Source organism: Ipomoea triloba, chromosome 16 (genome assembly GCF_003576645.1).
Source record: "Ipomoea triloba cultivar NCNSP0323 chromosome 16, ASM357664v1".
NCBI classification, from domain to species: Eukaryota; Viridiplantae; Streptophyta; class Magnoliopsida; order Solanales; family Convolvulaceae; genus Ipomoea; species Ipomoea triloba.
Window position 1 is genome coordinate 7,503,950 of NC_044931.1, and position 254 is coordinate 7,504,203.

Below are 254 nucleotides of genomic sequence, written 5' to 3' on the forward strand. Positions count from 1 at the left end.
TGTCCCTAATTGCAATTTTAAAAGGTTTGAGTGCCTATTTGATTTTTCAGATAAAGTTCGATGGTCTATTTAACACATTTTATGCAAAAAAAAAAATGACATTTAAATTTACCTGGTTTTACAGGTCACTAACAGGTAATTACGCCTTGATGAACTAAATTGATATGTTTATGTAGCTAATTGCGACTTTAAAAAGTTTGAGGGCCTAATTGATTTTTCAGGTACAGTTTGATGGCCTATTAGACACATTTTAT